The sequence below is a fragment of the Lissotriton helveticus genome, chromosome 2_1 (assembly GCF_964261635.1).
Source record: "Lissotriton helveticus chromosome 2_1, aLisHel1.1, whole genome shotgun sequence".
Classification (NCBI taxonomy): Eukaryota; Metazoa; Chordata; class Amphibia; order Caudata; family Salamandridae; genus Lissotriton; species Lissotriton helveticus.
The window spans coordinates 271,976,474-271,990,631 of record NC_136059.1 but is presented as its reverse complement, the minus strand read 5'-3'; positions in this window follow the sequence as shown (position 1 = coordinate 271,990,631).

Sequence of the window (14,158 nt, the reverse complement as noted above, 5' to 3'; positions counted from 1 at the left end):
TCCCAGGATGCTTGTTTCCGGTCCAGGGAAGATATGGCTTGGGAGTTCGGGCTGGACTGTTCCCATGAGGCACAGGGTCAGACTGATTTTCATATAGCCATGTCTGAACTGGGGTGGCGGAGTGAGCTAAAGAATGGTGATGGATTAAACCCAGATCATTTGACTCGGAGTGAGTGTTTGATTTGCTCAAACGCTCCGTCCATCATCTCCTTTTGTATCGCTTTGTTCGCCCTAAGTGTGGCAGGGTATGCTCAGACATGAGTCCCTTGCTCACTTTGCCACTGGATTCAAGATAGCCTGGCTGATGAGGATTATGTATCCGAAACCGGTCCCAGGATGCTTGTTTCCGGTCCAGGGAAGATATGGCTTGGCAGTTCGGGCTGGACTGTTCCCATGAGGCACAGGGTCAGACTGATTTGCATATAGCCATGTCTGAACTGGGGTGGCGGAGTGAGCTAAAGAATGGTGATGGATTAAACCCAGATCATTTGACTGGGGGTGAGTGTTTGATTTGCTCAAACGCTCCGTCCATCATCCCCTTTTGTATCGCTTTGTTCACCCTAAGTGTGGCAGGGTATGCTCAGACGTGAGTCCCTTGCTCACTTTGCCACTGGATTCAAGATAGCCTGGCTGATGAGGATTATGAATCCGAAACCGGTCCCAGGATGCTTGTTTCCGGTCCAGGGAAGATATGGCTTGGCTGTTCGGGCTGGACTGTTCCCATGAGGCACAGGGTCAGACTGATTTGCATATAGCCATGTCTGAACTGGGGTGGCGGAGTGAGCTAAAGAATGGTGATGGATTAAACCCAGATCATTTGACTGGGGGTGAGTGTTTGATTTGCTCAAACGCTCCGTCCATCATCCCCTTTTGTATCGCTTTGTTCGCCCTAAGTGTGGCAGGGTATGCTCAGACGTGAGTCCCTTGCTCACTTTGCCACTGGTTTCAGGATAGCCTGGCTGATGAGGATTATGAATCCGAAACCGGTCCCAAGATGCTTGTTTCCGGTCAAGGGAAGATATGGCTTGGAAGTTCGGGCTGGACTGTTCCCATGAGGCACAGGGTCAGACTGATTTTCATATAGCCATGTCTGAACTGGGGTGGCGGAGTGAGCTAAAGAATGGGGATGGATTAAACCCAGATCATTTGACTGGGAGTGAGTGTTTGATTTGCTCAAACGCTCCGTCCATCATCTCCTTTTGTATCGCTTTGTTCGCCCTAAGTGTGGCAGGGTGTGCTCAGACATGAGACCCTTGCTCACTTTGCCACTGGATTCAAGATAGCCTGGCTGATGAGGATTATGTATCCGAAACCGGTCCCAGGATGCTTGTTTCCGGTCCAGGGAAGATATGGCTTGGCAGTTCGGGCTGGACTGTTCCCATGAGGCACAGGGTCAGACTGATATGCATATAGCCATGTCTGAACTGGGGTGGCGGAGTGAGCTAAAGAATGGTGATGGATTAAACCCAGATCATTTGACTCGGAGTGAGTGTTTGATTTGCTCAAACGCTCCGTCCATCATCTCCTTTTGTATCGCTTTGTTCGCCCTAAGTGTGGCAGGGTATGCTCAGACATGAGTCCCTTGCTCACTTTGCCACTGGATTCAAGATAGCCTGGCTGATGAGGATTATGAATCCGAAACCGGTCCCAGGATGCTTGTTTCCGGTCCAGGGAAGACATGGCTTGGCTGTTCGGGCTGGACTGTTCCCATGAGGCACAGGGTCAGACTGATTTGCATATAGCCATGTCTGAACTGGGGTGGCGGAGTGAGCTAAAGAATGGTGATGGATTAAACCCAGATCATTTGACTGGGGGTGAGTGTTTGATTTGCTCAAACGCTCCGTCCATCATCCCCTTTTGTATCGCTTTGTTCACCCTAAGTGTGGCAGGGTATGCTCAGACGTGAGTCCCTTGCTCACTTTGCCACTGGATTCAAGATAGCCTGGCTGATGAGGATTATGAATCCGAAACCGGTCCCAGGATGCTTGTTTCCGGTCCAGGGAAGATATGGCTTGGCTGTTCGGGCTGGACTGTTCCCATGAGGCACAGGGTCAGACTGATTTGCATATAGCCATGTCTGAACTGGGGTGGCGGAGTGAGCTAAAGAATGGTGATAGATTAAACCCAGATCATTTGACTGGGGGTGAGTGTTTGATTTGCTCAAACGCTCCGTCCATCATCCCCTTTTGTATCGCTTTGTTCGCCCTAAGTGTGGCAGGGTATGCTCAGACGTGAGTCCCTTGCTCACTTTGCCACTGGTTTCAGGATAGCCTGGCTGATGAGGATTATGAATCCGAAACCGGTCCCAAGATGCTTGTTTCCGGTCCAGGGAAGATATGGCTTGGAAGTTCGGGCTGGACTGTTCCCATGAGGCACAGGGTCAGACTGATTTGCATATAGCCATGTCTGAACTGGGGTGGCGGAGTGAGCTAAAGAATGGTGATGGATTAAACCCAGATCATTTGACTGGGGGTGAGTGTTTGATTTGCTCAAACGCTCCGTCCATCATCTCCTTTTGTATCGCTTTGTTCGCCCTAAGTGTGGCAGGGTGTGCTCAGACGTGAGACCCTTGCTCACTTTGCCACTGGTTTCAGGATAGCCTGGCTGATGAGGATTATGAATCCAAAACCGGTCCCAGGATGCTTGTTTCCGGTCCAGGGAAGATATGGCTTGGGAGTTCGGGCTGGACTGTTCCCATGAGGCACAGGGTCAGACTGATTTTCATATAGCCATGTCTGAACTGGGGTGGCGGAGTGAGCTAAAGAATGGTGATGGATTAAACCCAGATCATTTGACTCGGAGTGAGTGTTTGATTTGCTCAAACGCTCCGTCCATCATCTCCTTTTGTATCGCTTTGTTCGCCCTAAGTGTGGCAGGGTATGCTCAGACATGAGTCCCTTGCTCACTTTGCCACTGGATTCAAGATAGCCTGGCTGATGAGGATTATGTATCCGAAACCGGTCCCAGGATGCTTGTTTCCGGTCCAGGGAAGATATGGCTTGGCAGTTCGGGCTGGACTGTTCCCATGAGGCACAGGGTCAGACTGATTTGCATATAGCCATGTCTGAACTGGGGTGGCGGAGTGAGCTAAAGAATGGTGATGGATTAAACCCAGATCATTTGACTGGGGGTGAGTGTTTGATTTGCTCAAACGCTCCGTCCATCATCCCCTTTTGTATCGCTTTGTTCACCCTAAGTGTGGCAGGGTATGCTCAGACGTGAGTCCCTTGCTCACTTTGCCACTGGATTCAAGATAGCCTGGCTGATGAGGATTATGAATCCGAAACCGGTCCCAGGATGCTTGTTTCCGGTCCAGGGAAGATATGGCTTGGCTGTTCGGGCTGGACTGTTCCCATGAGGCACAGGGTCAGACTGATTTGCATATAGCCATGTCTGAACTGGGGTGGCGGAGTGAGCTAAAGAATGGTGATGGATTAAACCCAGATCATTTGACTGGGGGTGAGTGTTTGATTTGCTCAAACGCTCCGTCCATCATCCCCTTTTGTATCGCTTTGTTCGCCCTAAGTGTGGCAGGGTATGCTCAGACGTGAGTCCCTTGCTCACTTTGCCACTGGTTTCAGGATAGCCTGGCTGATGAGGATTATGAATCCGAAACCGGTCCCAAGATGCTTGTTTCCGGTCAAGGGAAGATATGGCTTGGAAGTTCGGGCTGGACTGTTCCCATGAGGCACAGGGTCAGACTGATTTTCATATAGCCATGTCTGAACTGGGGTGGCGGAGTGAGCTAAAGAATGGGGATGGATTAAACCCAGATCATTTGACTGGGAGTGAGTGTTTGATTTGCTCAAACGCTCCGTCCATCATCTCCTTTTGTATCGCTTTGTTCGCCCTAAGTGTGGCAGGGTGTGCTCAGACATGAGACCCTTGCTCACTTTGCCACTGGATTCAAGATAGCCTGGCTGATGAGGATTATGTATCCGAAACCGGTCCCAGGATGCTTGTTTCCGGTCCAGGGAAGATATGGCTTGGCAGTTCGGGCTGGACTGTTCCCATGAGGCACAGGGTCAGACTGATATGCATATAGCCATGTCTGAACTGGGGTGGCGGAGTGAGCTAAAGAATGGTGATGGATTAAACCCAGATCATTTGACTCGGAGTGAGTGTTTGATTTGCTCAAACGCTCCGTCCATCATCTCCTTTTGTATCGCTTTGTTCGCCCTAAGTGTGGCAGGGTATGCTCAGACATGAGTCCCTTGCTCACTTTGCCACTGGATTCAAGATAGCCTGGCTGATGAGGATTATGAATCCGAAACCGGTCCCAGGATGCTTGTTTCCGGTCCAGGGAAGACATGGCTTGGCTGTTCGGGCTGGACTGTTCCCATGAGGCACAGGGTCAGACTGATTTGCATATAGCCATGTCTGAACTGGGGTGGCGGAGTGAGCTAAAGAATGGTGATGGATTAAACCCAGATCATTTGACTGGGGGTGAGTGTTTGATTTGCTCAAACGCTCCGTCCATCATCCCCTTTTGTATCGCTTTGTTCACCCTAAGTGTGGCAGGGTATGCTCAGACGTGAGTCCCTTGCTCACTTTGCCACTGGATTCAAGATAGCCTGGCTGATGAGGATTATGAATCCGAAACCGGTCCCAGGATGCTTGTTTCCGGTCCAGGGAAGATATGGCTTGGCTGTTCGGGCTGGACTGTTCCCATGAGGCACAGGGTCAGACTGATTTGCATATAGCCATGTCTGAACTGGGGTGGCGGAGTGAGCTAAAGAATGGTGATGGATTAAACCCAGATCATTTGACTGGGGGTGAGTGTTTGATTTGCTCAAACGCTCCATCCATCATCCCCTTTTGTATCGCTTTGTTCGCCCTAAGTGTGGCAGGGTATGCTCAGACGTGAGTCCCTTGCTCACTTTGCCACTGGTTTCAGGATAGCCTGGCTGATGAGGATTATGAATCCGAAACCGGTCCCAAGATGCTTGTTTCCGGTCCAGGGAAGATATGGCTTGGAAGTTCGGGCTGGACTGTTCCCATGAGGCACAGGGTCAGACTGATTTGCATATAGCCATGTCTGAACTGGGGTGGCGGAGTGAGCTAAAGAATGGTGATGGATTAAACCCAGATCATTTGACTGGGGGTGAGTGTTTGATTTGCTCAAACGCTCCGTCCATCATCCCCTTTTGTATCGCTTTGTTCACCCTAAGTGTGGCAGGGTATGCTCAGACGTGAGTCCCTTGCTCACTTTGCCACTGGATTCAAGATAGCCTGGCTGATGAGGATTATGAATCCGAAACCGGTCCCAGGATGCTTGTTTCCGGTCCAGAGAAGATATGGCTTGGCTGTTCGGGCTGGACTGTTCCCATGAGGCACAGGGTCAGACTGATTTGCATATAGCCATGTCTGAACTGGGGTGGTGGAGTGAGCTAAAGAATGGTGATGGATTAAACCCAGATCATTTGACTGGGGGTGAGTGTTTGATTTGCTCAAACGCTCCGTCCATCATCCCCTTTTGTATCGCTTTGTTCGCCCTAAGTGTGGCAGGGTATGCTCAGACGTGAGTCCCTTGCTCACTTTGCCACTGGTTTCAGGATAGCCTGGCTGATGAGGATTATGAATCCGAAACCGGTCCCAAGATGCTTGTTTCCGGTCCAGGGAAGATATGGCTTGGAAGTTCGGGCTGGACTGTTCCCATGAGGCACAGGGTCAGACTGATTTTCATATAGCCATGTCTGAACTGGGGTGGCGGAGTGAGCTAAAGAATGGGGATGGATTAAACCCAGATCATTTGACTGGGAGTGAGTGTTTGATTTGCTCAAACGCTCCGTCCATCATCTCCTTTTGTATCGCTTTGTTCGCCCTAAGTGTGGCAGGGTGTGCTCAGACATGAGACCCTTGCTCACTTTGCCACTGGATTCAAGATAGCCTGGCTGATGAGGATTATGTATCCGAAACCGGTCCCAGGATGCTTGTTTCCGGTCCAGGGAAGATATGGCTTGGCAGTTCGGGCTGGACTGTTCCCATGAGGCACAGGGTCAGACTGATATGCATATAGCCATGTCTGAACTGGGGTGGCGGAGTGAGCTAAAGAATGGTGATGGATTAAACCCAGATCATTTGACTGGGGGTGAGTGTTTGATTTGCTCAAACGCTCCGTCCATCATCCCCTTTTGTATCGCTTTGTTCACCCTAAGTGTGGCAGGTTATGCTCAGACGTGAGTCCCTTGCTCACTTTGCCACTGGATTCAAGATAGCCTGGCTGATGAGGATTATGAATCCGAAACCGGTCCCAGGATGCTTGTTTCCGGTCCAGGGAACATATGGCTTGGCAGTTCGGGCTGGACTGTTCCCATGAGGCACAGGGTCAGACTGATTTGCATATAGCCATGTCTGAACTGGGGTGGCGGAGTGAGCTAAAGAATGGTGATGGATTAAACCCAGATCATTTGACTGGGGGTGAGTGTTTGATTTGCTCAAACGCTCCGTCCATCATCCCCTTTTGTATCGCTTTGTTCGCCCTAAGTGTGGCAGGGTATGCTCAGACGTGAGTCCCTTGCTCACTTTGCCACTGGATTCAAGATAGCCTGGCTGATGAGGATTATGAATCCGAAACCGGTCCCAGGATGCTTGTTTCCGGTCCAGGGAAGATATGGCTTGGCTGTTCGGGCTGGACTGTTCCCATGAGGCACAGGGTCAGACTGATTTGTATATAGACATGTCTGAACTGGGGTGGCGGAGTGAGCTAAAGAATGGTGATGGATTAAACCCAGATCATTTGACTGGGGGTGAGTGTTTGATTTGCTCAAACGCTCCGTCCATCATCCCCTTTTGTATCGCTTTGTTCGCCCTAAGTGTGGCAGGGTATGCTCAGACGTGAGTCCCTTGCTCACTTTGCCACTGGTTTCAGGATAGCCTGGCTGATGAGGATTATGAATCCGAAACCGGTCCCAAGATGCTTGTTTCCGGTCCAGGGGAGATATGGCTTGGAAGTTCGGGCTGGACTGTTCCCATGAGGCACAGGGTCAGACTGATTTTCATATAGCCATGTCTGAACTGGGGTGGCGGAGTGAGCTAAAGAATGGGGATGGATTAAACCCAGATCATTTGACTGGGAGTGAGTGTTTGATTTGCTCAAACGCTCCGTCCATCATCTCCTTTTGTATCGCTTTGTTCGCCCTAAGTGTGGCAGAGTGTGCTCAGACATGAGACCCTTGCTCATTTTGCCACTGGATTCAAGATAGCCTGGCTGATGAGGATTATGTATCCGAAACCGGTCCCAGGATGCTTGTTTCCGGTCCAGGGAAGATATGGCTTGGCAGTTCGGGCTGGACTGTTCCCATGAGGCACAGGGTCAGACTGATATGCATATAGCCATGTCTGAACTGGGGTGGCGGAGTGAGCTAAAGAATGGTGATGGATTAAACCCAGATCATTTGACTGGGGGTGAGTGTTTGATTTGCTCAAACGCTCCGTCCATCATCCCCTTTTGTATCGCTTTGTTCACCCTAAGTGTGGCAGGTTATGCTCAGACGTGAGTCCCTTGCTCACTTTGCCACTGGATTCAAGATAGCCTGGCTGATGAGGATTATGAATCCGAAACCGGTCCCAGGATGCTTATTTCCGGTCCAGGGAACATATGGCTTGGCAGTTCGGGCTGGACTGTTCCCATGAGGCACAGGGTCAGACTGATTTGCATATAGCCATGTCTGAACTGGGGTGGCGGAGTGAGCTAAAGAATGGTGATGGATTAAACCCAGATCATTTGACTGGGGGTGAGTGTTTGATTTGCTCAAACGCTCCGTCCATCATCCCCTTTTGTATCGCTTTGTTCGACCTAAGTGTGGCAGGGTATGCTCAGACGTGAGTCCCTTGCTCACTTTGCCACTGGTTTCAGGATAGCCTGGCTGATGAGGATTATGAATCCGAAACCGGTCCCAAGATGCTTGTTTCCGGTCCAGGGGAGATATGGCTTGGAAGTTCGGGCTGGACTGTTCCCATGAGGCACAGGGTCAGACTGATTTTCATATAGCCATGTCTGAACTGGGGTGGCGGAGTGAGCTAAAGAATGGTGATGGATTAAACCCAGATCATTTGACTGGGGGTGAGTGTTTGATTTGCTCAAACGCTCCGTCCATCATCCCCTTTTGTATCGCTTTGTTCACCCTAAGTGTGGCAGGGTATGCTCAGACGTGGGTCCCTTGCTCACTTTGCCACTGGATTCAAGATAGCCTGGCTGATGAGGATTATGAATCCAAAACCGGTCCCAGGATGCTTGTTTCCGGTCCAGGGAAGATATGGCTTGGCTGTTCGGGCTGGACTGTTCCAATGAGGCACAGGGTCAGACTGATTTGCATATAGCCATGTCTGAACTGGGGTGGCGGAGTGAGCTAAAGAATGGTGATGGATTAAACCCAGATCATTTGACTGGGGGTGAGTGTTTGATTTGCTCAAACGCTCCGTCCATCATCCCCTTTTGTATCGCTTTGTTCGCCCTAAGTGTGGCAGGGTATGCTCAGACGTGAGTCCCTTGCTCACTTTGCCACTGGATTCAAGATAGCCTGGCTGATGAGGATTATGAATCAGAAACCGGTCCCAGGATGCGTGTTTCCGGTCCAGGGAACATATGGCTTGGCAGTTCGGGCTGGACTGTTCCCATGAGGCACAGGGTCAGACTGATTTGCATATAGCCATGTCTGAACTGGGGTGGCGGAGTGAGCTAAAGAATGGTGATGGATTAAACCCAGATCATTTGACTGGGGGTGAGTGTTTGATTTGCTCAAACGCTCCGTCCATCATCCCCTTTTGTATCGCTTTGTTCGCCCTAAGTGTGGCAGGGTATGCTCAGACGTGAGTCCCTTGCTCACTTTGCCACTGGATTCAAGATAGCCTGGCTGATGAGGATTATGAATCAGAAACCGGTCCCAGGATGCTTGTTTCCGGTCCAGGGAACATATGGCTTGGCAGTTCGGGCTGGACTGTTCCCATGAGGCACAGGGTCAGACTGATATGCATATAGCCATGTCTGAACTGGGGTGGCGGAGTGAGCTAAAGAATGGTGATGGATTAAACCCAGATCATTTGACTGGGGGTGAGTGTTTGATTTGCTCAAACGCTCCGTCCATCATCCCCTTTTGTATCGCTTTGTTCGCCCTAAGTGTGGCAGGGTATGCTCAGACGTGAGTCCCTTGCTCACTTTGCCATTGGATTCAAGATAGCCTCGCTGATGAGGATTACGAATCCGAAACCGGTCCCAGGATGCTTGTTTCCGGTCCAGGGAAGATATGGCTTGGCAGTTCGGGCTGGACTGTTCCCATGAGGCACAGGGTCAGACTGCTTTGCATATAGCCATGTCTGAACTGGGGTGGCGGAGTGAGCTAAAGAATGGTGATGGATTAAACCCAGATCATTTGACTGGGGGTGAGTGTTTGATTTGCTCAAACGCTCCGTCCATCATCCCCTTTTGTAATGCTTTGTTCACCCTAAGTGTGGCAGGGTATGCTCAGACGTGAGTCCCTTGCTCACTTTGCCACTGGATTCAAGATAGCCTGGCTGATGAGGATTATGAATCCGAAACCGGTCCCAGGATGCTTGTTTCCGGTCCAGGGAAGATATGGCTTGGCTGTTCGGGCTGGACTGTTCCCATGAGGCACAGGGTCAGACTGATTTGCATATAGCCATGTCTGAACTGGGGTGGCGGAGTGAGCTAAAGAATGGTGATGGATTAAACCCAGATCATTTGACTGGGGGTGAGTGTTTGATTTGCTCAAACGCTCCGTCCATCATCCCCTTTTGTATCGCTTTGTTCGCCCTAAGTGTGGCAGGGTATGCTCAGACGTGAGTCCCTTGCTCACTTTGCCACTGGATTCAAGATAGCCTGGCTGATGAGGATTATGAATCAGAAACCGGTCCCAGGATGCTGGTTTCCGGTCCAGGGAACATATGGCTTGGCAGTTCGGGCTGGACTGTTCCCATGAGGCACAGGGTCAGACTGATTTGCATATAGCCATGTCTGAACTGGGGTGGCGGAGTGAGCTAAAGAATGGTGATGGATTAAACCCAGATCATTTGACTGGGGGTGAGTGTTTGATTTGCTCAAACGCTCCGTCCATCATCCCCTTTTGTATCGCTTTGTTCGCCCTAAGTGTGGCAGGGTATGCTCAGACGTGAGTCCCTTGCTCACTTTGCCATTGGATTCAAGATAGCCTCGCTGATGAGGATTATGAATCCGAAACCGGTCCCAGGATGCTTGTTTCCGGTCCAGGGAAGATATGGCTTGGCAGTTCGGGCTGGACTGTTCCCATGAGGCACAGGGTCAGACTGATTTGCATATAGCCATGTCTGAACTGGGGTGGCGGAGTGAGCTAAAGAATGGTGATGGATTAAACCCAGATCATTTGACTGGGGGTGAGTGTTTGATTTGCTCAAACGCTCCGTCCATCATCCCCTTTTTTTATTGCATTATACTTTTGGAGGTATTCTGTAAACTTGACACAGTAGATCGGTCATGGCCCATTGGTGGGGGAGATACAGACCGACTTACCAACTCTGAGGGAAAGGAGTGGCAAATTTTTGACCATGCATCCCCTTCAACGTAAGTGGGCATATCATGTGTCTGGCACATAACATTGCCAGAGACTGTGAGGAATATTCATTCATTGCTGTATTGAATTATGCAACTATTCACCACAAGTGCAGGCACAAGAAATCCACGCTCTTATTTTTTTTTTATATATCTTTTTATTGAAGTAAATAACAAATGAACATGTAAGAAAAAACAATGCAAGGCGTACGTACATAAATGTGTCACATCAATGCGAGGATAGGGACATACAGATGCAATTCAATCGACATAATCACGGGAGAGGCAAGGGAGAGGAAACTGAAGCAGGAGAAATGCTTAAAGGGTTGCGGAGGGAACATCAGGTTGGGAGGGTAGCAGTTCAGTGTCTAAGTCCGCTTGGGGGGGAGTACATATCTCCCCACAATATGAATTCCATTGATTCCAGACCTTCCCCCATTTTCGAGGTCTGCCACGGGCAACGTACACCGTCTTCTCTCTGAACATGCACCAATCCATGTTTTGTTCCCATGCCAGAACCGTGGGCGGCCTCTGGGCACCCCATAATTGGGCTATGTCTTGCTTGGCAATCATATTGCCCAGGGTTACCCATTGAAGCTGCGCCACATTGTAATCATTCGGCTCCCACGCGTTCAACAAGCACCGCCTAGCCTCAGGCATCGACTTCACACCTGTGACCTCACTCATAACTTCATGCACATGAATCCAATAGCGCGAGACCGTAGGACATTCCCAGATTATGTGGAAAAGGGTACCCAAGAAGCCACAACCACGCCTACACAGCCCATCCAGGGAAAATCCCATGTGCACCAGACGCAGCCCTGTAACATAGACTCTGTGAAGAATTTTGAGTTGAACAAACAAAAGGCGTGCCGGAATTGCCACCTCCTTAGGAGAAGACACCGCCGCCTGCCAATCCTCATCATCCAGCTCCAAGCCATCACTAGTCCAAGCCTCTCGGAGGCGACACAGGAGGTCAACCCTGTTGTTTATCAACTTTTTATATATTAACGAAATCGTGCTGTCTGGGACATACCCGTCCAGTATACGGTCCTCGAGCGGGGATGCCTCCGGAATATCCGCACCCACAGGAAAAACAGATAGCAACGCGTGACGGATTTGCGCGTAACGAAAAAATTCCCTAGCATTCAAGTCATATTCTACCTTCAGTTCCTCGAACGTCTTGACCCTCCCTTTGGTCCACACATCAGCTACCCTGCAGATACCGATTACGTCCCACTTATCGAATCCCTTCGTTTTCCATAGAGACCCCAGTCTCTCAGCCACAAACAACGGGGTCGCTCGAGTCAATTTATCCGTCCAACCCAGGGCAGCCGTGGCGCGATACCATACCTGTACTGCTATCCTTGTGGGGCCCGTGAGTGCCCTCCCCGCGGATCGTGCGTACAGAATCCTGTAGTAGTCCCCGCCTGGCAACAACCACTTATCCATCTCAAACGCTGCATTTGGTGTGGGACCATAAGTACAGTGGTTAATCGCCCCCATCTGAGAGGCCCAATAATAACGACGAATGTCAGGGAGCGCGATTCCACCATCATACCACGGGAGCGTCATCTTCGCGAGAGCAATACGGGGACGACCCCCCCATAGCAATTGCCTCTGTAGACTCTCGACCTCCCGAAAGTAGCTAGCAGGCACAGTGTCGAAAGTGTTCTGCAACGCATATAAGAACCGGGGCAGCGACATCATCTTAAACAATGCCGCCCGTCCTAAAGGGGAGAGGGGGAGCCTACGCCAGGCGGCTACGTCAGACCTAAGGCGCTGAAGCGGAGGCAACAAATTACGCTCATAACGGAGTGCGGGGTCCAAATACTTAAATCCCTCCCGCACCACCTGTATAGGACACCCACGAGGTAAGAGGGGAGCGTCGCCCGAGAGAACATAGATACAAGATTTGGACCAGTTAATAACAAGACCAGAATGTTTATGGAAAGAGTTCAGGATGTCAAACAAGACCACCAACGACTTCCGAGGGGACGTGAGATACAACAGGATATCGTCCGCGTACAAAGACACACGGTCTTCAAAATCCGAAGTCCATCGAATGCCCTTCAAGGACGGCTCCCACCTCAGCCAGGCTGCCAAGGGTTCCAAGGCGAGAGCAAAAAGAAGCGGGGACAGGGGGCAACCCTGGCGCGTCCCTCTGCCAAGGGTAAATGGAGCGGAAACTCGACCGTTTACCACCACTTGAGCTAGAGGATCAGTGTAAAGCAACTTCACCCAGCTAATACATACCGGGCCGAAACTGAACTTCGCGAGGGCCGCCCAAAGATATGGCCATTCCAGCATATCAAACGCCATTGTGGCGTCCAAAGAAGCCAAAATGGCCGGCTCACGTTACGTCGCTGCCCTACCAAGGGCGCCGTGCAGGCGCCGGAGGTTCAGTGCCGTGTTGCGATGTAGTATAAAACCGGATTGGTCGGGGTGAACCAAGTCGCCGATGACGGTTATTAAGCGAGTAGCAAGCAACTTGGCCAGGATCTTAGGCTCGGCATTTAAGAGAGATATGGGTCTATATGAGGCGCAACGGTCGCGCGGCCTCCCCTCCTTGTGTATTACAACAATAGAAGCCAGTCGTTGATCAGGAGGGAGGGAACCCGTTTCCAACGACTCCAAAAACATCGACCTAAGATAAGGGGCTATCACATGGGGGCGAAGCTTGTATAGCTCAATGGGAAGTCCATTCGGGCCCGTGGCCTTCCCCGATCGAACAGCACGGATGGCATTCGCCACCTCCTCGACAGTAGGCGTGGCATCGAGGAGTTCCCTTTCAGGGTCCGACAAACAAGGCAACGCGATATCCCGCAAAAGTAGCCGAGAATCCCGCTCAGGTCTATCCGACACTGGGGAATAGACATCCCGGAAATACTCCGCAAAACACTCCACAATCTCAACAGGGGCAGTTATTCTCGCTCCATTCGCACTCTCAAGCACCGGAACCACACAACTAGCACACTCCTTCTTATCCAACCACGCAAGCAATTTCCCGGCTTTTTCACCCACATCATACAGACGTCCCTGCTGCTCTCTACTCATTACTTTCGCAGCATCAGTAACCAGTGCTCTATAATCAAGTTGCTTAAGACTAAGGAGGTGCAGCTTATCTTGGATAACCCCCGAATCGAACTCCCCTTCCAAAGCAGTTATTTCATTTTCAATTCGAACAACCGCCTCCTGTTTACGTTTCTTAGCATTGCTAACTAAGGAAAGGGCCTGGCCCCAAATGACAGTCTTGTACGCTTCCCACAGTGAGACAGAGGAGGACACAGAGCCCACATTCTCCGCAAAGTAATGATCTAGCGCTTTAATCAGTTCCGCCCGCACCCTAGGGTCCCGGAGGTACCAGGGGTTAATCGGAGCCACCCGACCCTCCGTTCCCAGCTTCGTGTCCATGACCAACCATAAGGGGGAGTGATCCGATATGCCCCTGGCCAGATGTTTAATCTCCCTAATAGAGGAGGCTTGCGAAGAGGGCACCAGTACATAGTCTAGTCTTGAGAGACTACCGTGGGCACCGGAATGGAACTTGTATTGCAACTGCCCCGGGTGGAGCAGTCTCCAACAATCGACCAGTCCCAGAGTGTCCAAGAAGCC